This window comes from Charadrius vociferus, unplaced genomic scaffold (genome assembly GCF_000708025.1).
Source record: "Charadrius vociferus isolate BGI_N301 unplaced genomic scaffold, ASM70802v2 scaffold52, whole genome shotgun sequence".
NCBI lineage: Eukaryota > Metazoa > Chordata > Aves > Charadriiformes > Charadriidae > Charadrius > Charadrius vociferus.
In genome coordinates, this window is record NW_009647572.1 from 1,202,272 (window position 1) to 1,214,656 (window position 12,385).

Below are 12,385 nucleotides of genomic sequence, written 5' to 3' on the forward strand. Positions count from 1 at the left end.
CGCGGTTGCTGTACCTTAGCTTGTTTGTGCACATGCTAACATGCAACAAGATACATAATTAACATGTGCAAAGGAAAAGATGTTACTGACAATCTCAAGTGTATCATGCTATGCAGCTGTGCAAGACAGGAAAAAAAAAAAAAAGGTTAAGTTCTGTGTTATATGGATGCTTAATTAACACTCAGTACCCTCCAGACTGTAATTTTGGCTGTGCTGTGGAGTACCTGCTACATCTGCTCTCTGCATACACCAGGGAAAAATAGTCAGAGAAGTCACATTAACTCCATGGCAGAGGGAATGAGTGGGAAGGTGCGACTGTTGGTTTTAGCACACTTACACAAATCCAGGCTCATGTAATTGGAGTTTTCGTTTTCCAATTTACTTAGAAATCTGTTGACTACACACCTGTGAACTCGGAAAGCCACAAAGCACCCGAAGTTGTGTCTGCTCACTCCTCCGCTTCACATGAAAGTCTGTGTGTGCGTGTATAAATGTGTGTAAATTTACAGGTTAACTGGAAAAGAATATCAAATACGTATTCCACACCAACTGCTATCTTTCTGAGCAGTATTTTATGCTCACTTGAGTACTGTATCCTTAATATACTGGGGCACGCTCCCTCGCAGATGCCAAGTCTGGGTTTGCATTTTTTAAAGAAAAAGGTGCCAATGATCTTTTGCTCTATTTTAAGCAGACTGCTACAAATAATGCTGCATCATCGCTGAAGAGACCTTTAACATGGATTAGAGTTAACAGTAACACACCCGCACACCTCTTTTCCTGTTACCATTACCGAGAGTATGGAAGAACTGAACTGTAACTGCATCTTTGCTTCAGAGCAAAAGCACATATAATGACTGCAGCTGCATGTAGAGACTTAGAAATTCATGTAGCCCATCTGAAATGTAGATAGCCTCAAGAAAAGTAACAGAAAAACTATGGAACAATAGCATAACTCACTGTCTTTTCACGGCACAAAACAGTCAGTGGCCAAAATAGAGGTAGAGAGTCTGTAAAATGTCAGATTTCAAGTTAAAATATGTTGGTCACAGCAATATGCAGCTGCTGCACACACTGGGAGTAAGGGTAGTATTGCACACTAACATATTAGCACTGCTGGGAATGGTGAATGTTGGAGTTTCTTGTTTGTTTTGTAATACTGACAATAGGCCTTGTGAGGATTTTTATTACAAAACCATCCATGGATGTACAATAAATGAATTTTTCAAAGACTGTAGATCTTTTACTCTTCTGTCTTAGGCTAGCAGGAGAAGGAATTTTTTCAAAAATGGGGCGGAGTCACACTGGTTGCTTTAACATGAGCATCACTAAAACTGCATTCCCTTTGAAGAGAGAAATTTGTGTACCCGCATATCTGCAGATAAGCAAGATGGCAGCCCCTTCATACAATAACCCTTTTGCGTACCCTGTTTTGTATCTATTCATGGAGCTGTGTAGACATCACCGGGTAGAGAATGGCTGGCGTTAAAAGTGGGGTTATCTGTGAGATACCAAATGCCTCGTTCTTTGGAGCGTGGGATTAGCCGGGATACGCAGTATAGCAGCTAAGTATAGTCACTATTAGGAGCGCGCACCAGATGGTACCGCTCTGTATAAATACTTCCTATCATTGCAGCTGTAGGTTTTCCTGCTGTTACATATTTGTCTGGTGTATAATCGTAGCCCAAAATATACTAGGCTACGCGCCGCTTCAGCACCGATGACCTCATGTGAGAACCTCGCTCATGGACCCGGCCAGACAGCGTTTGCAACCTGCCCCGCTAACGAGGGAGGCACTGCAGACCCAGACAGACGCCTGCTCAACACCTGCAACACCAACATCCCCCCGTGATGTTCTTCCCTTGTGGTTAGGCTTCCTTAATTCCCTGCAGTATCTCCTTTGCTCTGTCTTGATGGTTCTTGAGCTATAAATTTCTTGTGGCAGGAGGTTGTTTAAATTAAACAATTAAAATTGTGGCAAGTGACTTAGGGGAGTTAAAGAAAAGGAAAAGGACAAAAAAGAAAGCAATGAAAATGTATTAGAAATTTTAGTGGTCATAGAGGTGTGTCATTAAATGGACGTGACAACAATGCCAGAAGTGATATAGAAAAAAAAACCAACAAAAGTAATGACTAAGTATTTCAGCTCTGGATTTGGAAAGAGGCAGAACAAGGGACACTCATTAGAGGGCAAAGTCCTCTCTAGTCCATAAATGATCAAAGACGATGTTAAACAACATCTATCTGAAAGAAGGGCAGCAGGCCTTAGATAAGCCACAAAGCAGCTGGCTCTGGTGTTAATTTTCAGTAAACCCGGGCATGCTTGGCTAGTTCTCAATGGCTGACATAATAGTAATTAGAGCTAGTCAGCAATTACTCACTAAGAGGTCTAGTTGGGGCTGTAGGTGGAAAATTTCCATTCATTTGTCTTTAAATTTCAATGGAAGTTTTACTGAAAATGTGATATTACAACAAAATTCTGGCAGAGCCCAGGCAGACCCAAGTGGAACCCCCCCCTGCTTTTCCATTACCCCCCATGGCAAGGTTCTGGGGGGCTCCCCAGGGGTTGCAGCTCCTGGCCTCCACCTCCCCCTGCAGCTGAGTACTCCCAGGCTGGGGACCTGCCGTGGGGCCATCCCGCTGACACCCAGCCCAGGTGCTTTGGCTGGGGGTCCAGGGTGAGCTCAGTGTCACCAAGTTTCCTCCCGTGGAGTTTGGCCTCAGTGCTGCGGTGACAATCCCGTCAACATTTCCATGGTATATTGTAATGTCCGGTAGCATCCTGAAAAAAACCCACCTGGAGAATGTTTTTAGTTAATTAAATCATCACTTAACTGCAAACACTTAAAAGCCTGTGCTGAACCTGGGTGATAAAGACCGTTTTCATAAGAGCATGGGAGATACGAAGCTGGAGAGGATCTCAGGAAAGCTTCTATTCCACACCTGGGTTAGGTAACCATCTTAGGTCAGTATTTGCAGGCAAAAGCCTTGGCTCCAGCTGTTCATTTCAGATATTTCGTAAACTACATGGGAAAAAAAAAAAAAATCTGTTCTAACTGGTCTCACAACCACTAATGCCTGTGAAAAGCTGCTGTGTCCAGCTACACAGGAGACACCGCTGACGCCCCAGTACCCTCTGGATGCTAAGGTGCTGGTGGACCACCAAGTTCCCCTGCAGCTGAGACAGCCTGGTGGCATTTGCAGTGCTGCAGAGCTGCCGCCTTCATCAGCAGAGCGTAATGCTGAAAAGAGTCACATTATGTGGAGCCTACAAACCTGGTGAGCCCACCTGGTGAGCCAAGTTCTAAACTCAATGCATCGTATAATGATAAATAGCTTTGGAAATAAATATACTGTCCTAATTTTGCTACATAAAATGAGATGGAGACTTTGTTCTGTTACTAACAATAAAACAGAAGGTGTTTATCTCCCAGCAGAAGGAAAAACTAAATATAAAAGGACGCTCTCTTGGCTACAGCTCTCCCGGACACTTTGAAGTGGATGTTTCAAGTTCCACGTGCTCAAATAGAAAGTGTTCACAACATTCATTCATCTTTACATGCAGCACGTGCCCCTCCTGGCACGTTTATCTTAAGGCCTGGGAAAGTTGCCCTGTCCAAAATAACAGATTGTCTACACATAATTTATTACCAAGCTGTTTATTCCCAAAAGGAGGGTCTGTACCTCCTCCCAGGGCAAAGCTTGCTGATGGCAAGAAGTGGGGGCTGCATGCCATAAGTGTCAGCTTCCTTTTCCAACTCTGACCAAGGTGAAACTTCTGCCTCCTACCACAGAGCACCCTACTCATCCCACCCTTTCTTTCCGACATCGCTGGGTTCTGCTTTTACACAAGCAGCTCAAGAAGTTGACCCATTTTCCAGATTGCCATGGTCAAACTAACCCAAGAAACAGCTTCACGGGCATGAGTTAACACAAGTGCTCACACTAAGACTGAGGCTTCTGCTTTGAATCCCCACCTTTAACTTGGTCACACTGAGCAAACTTCGAGGGCTGAGCACCGAACGTTTCTGAACTTCCCCAGGGAGAAGCAGCTGCTGAGGCAGACACCTTTTCACATACTCCACATTATTTACTGTTTCCTACAGGTCGCTTGGTGTTCTTCCTTTGTCTTGCAACAACACCTCCCCACCATTCAGAGGCACTTCAGCCTAATATATCACTAACAGACAGAAATAGGTGCCCTACTTATGTCCTCAAAGCCCCGTTGCAGGGGTTGGGAGCCACCTGTTGCCCTCTTTCAGCTACAGAGTGGTATAAGTTACATGTATCTGGAACCTGCAATGAACTGACATAAATCTCCTGATGGGGCCTGGGCTGTCTTAAGGCATCCCTTTGCTCTTAATAATGCTTTTGCACTCTACAGCTCATTTTATAAACCTTCTGCAAAATGCCATTCAGACCTTTTTTTTAACCCAGCCTCAAAGAGAACAAACATTTGAATTACTGCTGCGTTTATACCTGTGAGTAACTGGGCAGATACAAGCTCAATAGAAAATTATATTTCCCATTATTTTCTCCAGGAAATCTTATGTCAAACCCTATGCTGTTGCAGGGAATGTGGTTCCATATAATGCTCATGAAGAGTCTCCAAGACACTGAATGCTGCTACTAACCTCACCCATAGCGAGCTGTGCAAACATCCGCACAACGTTCAACTAAAGCAATAGTAGGCAATTAAAGCAACTATGCTCCTAGAAACTATGGGGAAATCAAAGACAAGATTACTCAGAAAGCAAGTTTCCCTGAAATTGTCTCCGATGCCCAAGATCTGGTAGTACTACGTGAAATACATCAAATTGCATTCAGCCTAACATCACTTACGGTGGGGTGAGTCAGGCAACCTAGTCAGGGATAACTTATTTCCTTGTATACACTCCTACACACTGCCAGACACACGAAGAGACATTATGGTTACATGGGAATATCTTACCTGGCTTCAGGTACAAAAGAAAGACAAGGACAAGCTCGTTATTTCTGCAAAAAAGAGAGGGTATCACCAGCGTCTTCTGGATGGGACCGAAACTGTTTCCCTGCCATAGACACTGTGTCACCAGCAGCAAAGGGATCACAGCCTTCACTTCAGAAGTCGAGAGCGTGCAGTTAATACCTGTTCAGTCTGTGCTCCGGCCACTTTGAAGCACAACAGCTCCCATGAGGGCCCGGTTACTTATCCTGGACGGGGGAACTTTTGCTAAAACACTAGAGTCGACTAAAGTGCCGAAGTCTTTACCCAGCATCTTCCAGCTTCACTGCCAAATTAGAGAAAGGCCTCTCAGCTGTGTGCCCTTGTGAAAAAGTGTTTTACAGTGCTTAGTACAGCCTGATAGAATATTTTGATAGGTTATCACAGTCAATACCAGGAAGCAAACAACTAGAATTTGAAAACTCTCCTACAGTCAAACTGGATTGTTTCCATTCCAAAGGAGATTTTTTTTTCAGTTTCACTTTCAGGTTTCCCATTAACCTTATGCCCCACAATCAGTGGATAACGGGAACGACGGAGTGTTTGGGTAGTAGCAATGCCATGTGAATCCCAGGAGAAGAGGAGCATTGCCTTCTGGCACCGTGGACCCACATACAGCATTTTCTCTTCTTTAAACAGCAACAAGTGAGGCAGGCAACTTTTTCGCCCTGTTGGACACAAAAAACGATGACTTGCACAAGAAACCATTTGAAACCAGTAGTGAGTCCCCCCAAACATCCAAGCTCCTCCCTGCCTGTCACAGAAGCCTGTGCCACACGCTCCAGCCTCAGAGGCAGCTCCCAGGAGCGGCTTTCTCTCCTTGAGAGATCTAAACAGAAATTGTTTGTTGTAGTCCAGATTCCCCTCCAAAAAGCTACAAATAGCTTTCCTGCAAACCTGTTTGAGGAGAAAAACAGCAGAAGACAGTGAAATGAAGAGAACTTTAGAATTTTTAAACTTTATTACTGACTGGCTGTGGAGGACAGGGGAGACAAGCACTTTTAGCCTCTGCAATACAGCGCTCAGCATGTGTGATGGAGACCTGTGGTGTTTGTGCTCCCAGTTTCCATGTGCTGAGATTTCATCTGAGCACTGGCAACTACTCCATCGTCTTCTTAGATTCTTATGTTCTGGCTATCTTAACCCTTTTATATTTGCTAGCAACCACACTGGAGGTCTGTGCTGGTTACTACAGCTATCTATACATTTCATTTTAGCATCTATTATAAAAAACACCGGGGAGAAGCCATTAAAAAAACACTAGTTATATCTATCCCTTTAAGGAACAATGAAGAAAAACTCTTTCATTTGCTCTGATAAATTTACCAGTACGTTCACATTGATATATAGATATGTTAAGGTGGTGAACAAAAGACAAGGGACAAAGATTCCCCAGAATGACAGATTCTACCATCTGACACTCACTTCGGACAGGAGACATGAAAACCTCTCTCAGCTGGAGCGCAGAAGGTGGGGAACTAGGAAAATACTAACTTTCCTCCAACATCTGCTTAAATATCAGCCATGTGCTCTGCTCTCCTCATTCCTGAGCACAAGAATACTTCACTGTTGACAATTTTTGTGCAAGGAGATGGCCTGGAGAGCACCAGTATAGAAATGAATTCACCAGAATGATTGCTGCTGCTTTGGGGAGACATGCAATCTGTGATGGATAATACACAAACACACATCGCTATAGCAACACTTACACTTGTACAAAGGTCCAAGCCCCAAGGGACTCGTTTGAGCCTTCATGAAAAGTTTCAGCCCACCAATGAGAGAGCAGGTGCAATCCCATGAGATGGAGATGGCCAATGCACCATATATTGTGGGAATTACTGGTCACTTGGGGCTGAAACAAGTGATAGGAAATTGTGAGAAATCCAGCATCTGACTAAAACCATCCAGAACTAACTAAATAAAAAACATATTCATAAAAATCCAAGTCTTCCTATGACAATGCACAGGAGTCAGTAAATATGGAGTTGACTGCTTGCCCTGAAGAGTTAGATCATCTCTGCTAAGGGATGCAGACCTGATACACCTTATACCTGGTACCGGCTGGCATGAAGTTACTCCAATAAAAGTAAGTAGAAAAATTCACATGCACCCAAACACAAGTGGCAACCAAATCACCAGGAGGAACATATTCAACATGTTCCTGAAATAATCTCGCTTCTTCTATTTTGAGGATCCCCATATATTATCTTTTAATAGAAGAAAATTATGCAAGCACTAATACTGGTTAACTCTAAGCACGTGCTTTATTCCATCACGTCTGTCACTCCTATATAAAATATCAGTTACAGCATAATCCTCTGGGCTTTTTTCTAGCATGTCATTGTTCTCTGATATTCATTGAAATCAGGAACACAAAATCTGATGTGTTAAGCACCTGATATATGGAACAAATGTGCAATATTTCTAGCTTCTTAGTTAAAATCACCTTATTTTTACATTTATCCTGCATGCAGAGAATTGAGTTGAATGTCAAACGATATAGTTGGATTCAGTTTCCACTAATCTAGTGATAGTATTAACGTGCCCTTTGAAAACATTCAGCTCAGATTCATCCAAAGTTTAAATAGATTTTAACCTCAGTGAGGTAATAAAATCGCAATTAGAAACCAAAACTATAGGGTAGTAATAGGAGGAGGAGGAGTTCAAATTTTGTCCCATATTCAGGAAGCTTTTTTGACAGCTATCCTCTGTCACATTTGTCCATAGTTATACCCTCATCGAAGGATAGACAAGGAAGGCAGTGGTGCAACCTGACAGCAGAAAGCTCATGAATCCAGTCCTGAAGTTTATGCAATATAAGGAGTTGTATTTTGCATTTTATTTTTCAGTGTCTCTCATCACACTGATGAGCCTCAGCCTAGAACAATGTCATTTTTAAGACAACCGGCCCATGTGGGTGGCTATTTTAAACATGGTTGGACAAAGCTACATATCATAGAGGTCACGGGGCTGGAGGAAGCTGTAGCCATGTGCACAGTGTATTGTTGACACTAGGCAAGATGTCTTTGTTTATTAGGCACTGATTAGATCTTTTTTTTTGTGTTTAATGCCCTTTCCTGATTGGCACTGCTCGCCGCCACGCATCCACGTGAACTGTTAGCCCCAGCAACAGCCTTTAGCAGAAGGAATCAGAAGCAGCCAGACACTTTCCCTGACCAGTGCCTGTGGACAATCCCACCGGCACTTCTGCCTGGAGAAAGCATCCAGCCACATATCTCTGATGAGTTTTCAGCATTAGCAAAAAAAAAAAAAAACCAAACTGCTGATGGTTGGACATTAAATCTTTCCACAAGAGGGGAGAGAAGGGGACCTAACCACAACAGGCATGACTGCTCGCTGGCCATCGGGATCCCCCACCCCAGCATTGTGCCCAGCGGTGCCCAGACATCCTTTCTGGAGCTCACCGGAGCAGCTTCAACCCAACGGGCCAAGTGTGCTCTGAAATTTTGGGTAAGCGCTCACCTGTCCCTTCCAGTGGCTCTGCTGTGCAGACTGCATTTCCAGCAAAGGTCAGTAACATCACAGAGGGCAAATGACATTTCAAATGCCGAAGCCTTTTCTGCTGTGAACGCATGCCTGTCTGTCATCATATGCAGGGTCACTGAAGGCAGCTGCCTGATACCCTTTAACTTTCAGGTTATGAATAAAATCGATGCTAAAACAAATCGTCTGATACCTGTTCTCTGAGCTAACTTGCCTATTGTAACCAACAAAACCGCTTCCGCTTGCATTTGGTTCTCTGTATGAGGAAAGAAAATTTCTCTTTGACATTTCTGGCAAAGTCAAACAGCTCTGCACTCAGTAACACACAACATGCACATGAGAAATGAACATTTTGGAATAATCCCCACATTGCTGTTTCCTGATTGCTCATGCCTGTGTAAAGAGTGTAACAAGTTCTTGAGTTCCTGCAGAGCGTGACATATTAATCCTCAAAACTGCCACAAACAAGCTGAGGAGGAATTTCTGCCATACCTACTCCTGTCCCTTAAAGCGTCACCTAAAAACTGATTGAATAAGAGGCTGGTATGGTGACAGATCATGCACAGTCACTGCTGCTCTATGCCACCTTGCAAAGAGCAATGGGTGCTGCCTGCCCAACCCTTTGACTCCTGTTTTGAGAAAGTCGCCATAAATGGCCGCATCCAGGATAATTTCACATAATTCCTGAGGCATCAGGAGTCAGCAGAGGTGGGGCAGCAGAAACAAAGCTGACTTTAAAATGACAAATTTCCCACAATAGACACTAGAAGGAAAAAAAAAAAAAAAAAAAAAGGCACTTCCCCAATTATAACTAAGGAAATGTCAGGCCAGTCCCTAGGCTGATATGCCATTGAACTTGGAGGGAGCAGATGCATCTGTCTCTACTCTATAGGGAGAAGATAGCTTTTGTCTGATTGCTTTCAAGAAAAATAAAAATTAGGTGGGATTTATAGGTAGAAAAACCCCATAGAGGTGATGGTCCATAAGTTCAAAATTTCTATCATTGTGGTTTTAATTACTGCTGCCATGAGTAGCAAGGATGATAACAGAGCATGAAGCAATCATATTTAAGTGCACTAAAATCCTGGTTTTGCCTTCACTGGAAAAATGGCAGTACTGAATTCACTGGGGGAAAAAAAGCATTGCAAATGGCACTGAATTGCTAAGGAGCAGAGGCTAAGCTCATCACAGCAACCATAATACTGGGAGAAATTATTCAAAACCAAACCAGGATAATCTCATTTGTCCCACAGGAGAGAGGATTCATTCAGGCGCTGCTGAGACCTTCTATGAGCTGCGTCCTAGGGTAAGTTTGGAGAGGATACTAATAGCCATGCAGATGGGGCAGCAGAAGAGGAGATCCCTGAGCCGTTCACCCCCTGAATGCTTACCCAGGGTGGCAGGCCAGTGCTGGAGCCCGTGCTGCTGGGGCTCACACCCATACCAGCACCTAAAAAAGTGAAGCCACATAAGGTGCAGCCATGCTGTGAAGCAGAGTGGCTCTGCAACCAGGCTAACCCTCAGCAGCACCATCAGTTCAGTCTGCTCTCTGTTACTAGCCAGTAGATTATGTCCTCTGCAAATAGCACCTCCCAGGACAGAAGCACCAAAGCAGCGCGGCTATGGCTACGCTAGCTCAGAAGATGAGTCTGAGCAGTACTATATACCTTATGCCCACATGGACAAATTTGCTTCCACCTCCAGGAGAGATAATCGTTCCCATGCTGCCCTCCAGCCCTTGCTCTCCAAACTGTCCCTGTCTAGCTTGGTCTGCAGAAGAGTTAATTGGCACCAGGGAAAATCATACGGAGGAGTGTGTGAATCATTAAGAGCCACTGTCTAAGTTTATACTCTGGCCCTAATATTTTTCCCACAGCAAAGGTACCCAAATCAGGTTCATTTGGGTCAGGCATGGCTCTCCTCCCACCGAGCCAGCTGAAAGCAGCACATCTGCAGCCCTGGAGCGCAGCACCAGGAGCTGGTAAACCTGAGCTGGCTCCATACCTCCACACCCGGCTCCCTCCTGCTCCATGCTCCAGGACCACAGGACCGATGCCTCTGATCCCACCTGAGCACATATGAGCTGGGAAGCCCTCCCTGAACGAGTGCGCCTGGCAGCGTGACGCAGGAATTCAAGCTGGCTTTATGTGGAGCCATCTTTGGAAGCCGTACTACCTGTCTTAAGCAGGTCTTCCAGCCCCACTTTCCCTTGGATGACAGAAAGCTGACGGGATACAGCAACAGTAAGGAAACAAGCAAAAACTTAGGCTACAGACTGCCATCCAGAAAAGCACTTACTATAGCAGAAATAAAAGTTTAATTTGCACTTTCAGCTTCCATTGCAGGACTTTGGTACAGTTTCTTTGTCTTTCACACGCACATTAAATGACGTAGGGCCTGATCCTCATGCTTTTATGTGTTCACTTATTTTGAGGGTCTCTCCTGCAAGAAAGTGTGGTGTACATGTACCTGCAGGACTAAGGTCTAAGTGACCGTTTCCATCTCCTTGTTTGCATAATATTGATCATCTCTTTGTACTTTTGCCTTATATCCCTGGCAAATCCTCTCAAAGGCAAAGGAAATGAAACAATACTTCCCTCTACTGGAAGACTCAGGAATTCTGGAAATTAATGTGAAGTGTTACATTTTTTTGAGCTATTTTGCTAGATTGAGAAGATAGACCACAGCAGCAGGGGACCAAGAAGAAGACAGAGGGGAGTTAGAATTTTTTTGTTTGGTTCTTAGCCCTGGATTAAAGCATTGGAGACATCCTATATAACACACTCTTTTTCCTCCAAGTTTTAGTCAATATGTGCCATGTTTATTATCGTAATTATCAATGCACCTCTGAAAACCCTCGTGTCACTCAGGCCACATGCTGAGATTTTTTAAGTCTCACTGTGTGTGCAATTTTCTGAATCTATTGCACGGTTATCAGGTAGGTTTTTCTCAAGCTGCAATTACATGGCTTATTCCATGACTCCAATGAGAGCTTTGGAAAAAGAATCAACTACCACCAATGAACATCTTTGAAACTCCCACTGGGGGTGTGAATCAATGGCTAGCCAGGGGAAGGCTCCAGGGGACATGGAAAATTTCACTTGGGGCTTATAGATCTTGTTGAGAAGGCTGTTCCACAGGGCTGGAAAGGGTGATTCCCACCGGAGTCATGGGAGCCCAAAGATTTCCAGCTTTTTTTATAAATCGGGATCATGTAAAGCAAGGTCAAGCACCAGCTGTCCCATTCCTGATTTCCAGGCATCATCTACTGGCAGCTGTCCATAAGCTTTTCTATAGATAGAGAGATTTCTACTGCGTGTGGAAGCCAACAGGGAAATTTGATAATAGGGGAAATTTATACCAAGTAATTCCCAGATACCTCTGTTCCCAGTTTTGTCACTGTCTGGTTGTCTCCCAGTCTCTCACAGGGTTCTGCACAATAATGACTTTACCTTGCATACCTTCTTGATCACGCATAAATTACTTCTATAATCAAATTAGGCCCACAAAAGTAAGTCTGATCAACAGGCTTAACATCTTAACAAATATATCTTCATATGAAATACAAAGTGTCCTGAATTGCTCTTTAACTGACAAAGTATCATTATCTAACACCTCTTTAACTGATGAGGTAACAGATGAGGGATTTCAGCCGCTAGTAAATGTTACCATTTCTGGGCTGAAACACAGAACTACACAACAAAACTACAGGCAGGAAAACAGCTACAAAACAGATTTTTCAACTGAAAACAAAAGGAATTATAGGTAAGACATCCATGGTCAGACCCTGAAACTGTCTTTGGTACGTATCCAGCTCGTATGGAAGGAAAGCTTTTACCGATTCAGTAGTAGTCATTCAAGGATGGTGGCTCTAATCCAGGGCGCACATTTTGCCAG